Below are 1,526 nucleotides of genomic sequence, written 5' to 3' on the forward strand. Positions count from 1 at the left end.
CCATATTGAATGGAAATTGATTTTCTTTAATTAATGATTTTTTTTTAAATAATCATAAAATGCAGTATTTAGTGCAGTAATGCAGTATTATAAAATTGTAATGTAAACTTAGCTGGTGCATTGTACGCATTAATAATCAGTACAGTAAAAAAAATTAAGACACGCAAAATCAAGTTTAGAATATAACATTAAAAAAGCACCAATGATTAATTTCGTTGTTGTAAGCATATTAAATATGGCTACCATTACATCATTGACTAGACGAAAAATTCTCTAATTTTAGGGGCAAAATTGTTGAAAATATTTAAATTTGTAAAGAATGTAAGAGTTACAACTTATTTTGAAAAAATAAAAAAGTAAAATAACAGATATATTTCCAATTATCTGTAGTTTAAACAAATTGATTTCAATGTTGCCTCTAAAATAGCTGAAAACCATCGAAAAAACCTATAAGAGAATAATATTATAACGTTGTCTTATAAAAGGGGCTTCATCCTTACAGCGAGCCCGGCAGGATTCCAAGCTATATTCATTGTATAAAAATGGCTAAGTACAGCTATTGTTATAAATACGATAAACTTTTTCAATCTATAAGAATATTTTCATTGGAATAACTATTGCTTATGATTTCTTCGGAGGCAATTTAGTTACGATAAACTTATGATCAATACACGAACTATATTGCTAGCAGATTCTATGTACAAATATATGTCATAAACTGATGTATTTATTAATAAATTTATCATATTTTAAACTAAATTATACAGAATGAAGGTTTGATGACATTTTTTCCTCTTTTTTATTGTTTTATTTCAGACACCATTGTAACACACATTATTTTATAAAATTTAGTTTAAAATAATTATATAATTTAAAGAATAAATGTAAAGGTAACATGAAAAACGAAAAAAACCCTAACACATTGTACATAAAGGCACAAATAATTTAAGTACCTAATTTTATTCAAAAACTTACATCTAAACTAAATTAGACAAATGTAACGTTAATCGTATATTAAAATATATGTAAGTTACATTTAAGTAATTGCTCTTATATTTTCACAATGCGTACATTTGAAACAATTCTGAATCGTTTCAATGTCAATTTAAATGAAAATCTTTAATTACATGTATATCTTACAGTACACCGGACCCTTCGAAAGCATGCTAACATTTTTGGCACCCTACAAAATAGCTAAATTCGTCTGAACTATACTAATTCATTTCATATTAAAATCTTAGCTACATTTAATTATGTACATAGGAACGACTGTACTAACATGTGTACTAAGGATATGTACATTTATAAAGTGATTTTTAATGTGTAATTATTGTATTATTACATCAATAAGTAATAACACGTAGGCAGATAAAAAAATTACAAAGTAAATACTTTATATTAGATATAGTTCTGAGGTAACACACACTTTAAAAAAAAACAAAAAAAATACAATCGAGTTGAGAAGGAGGAGGTTCCTTTTTTTGAAATCGTTTGAAAATACTTTTAGTCAAATAATACACCAATAA

This window comes from Melitaea cinxia, chromosome 15 (genome assembly GCF_905220565.1).
Source record: "Melitaea cinxia chromosome 15, ilMelCinx1.1, whole genome shotgun sequence".
NCBI lineage: Eukaryota > Metazoa > Arthropoda > Insecta > Lepidoptera > Nymphalidae > Melitaea > Melitaea cinxia.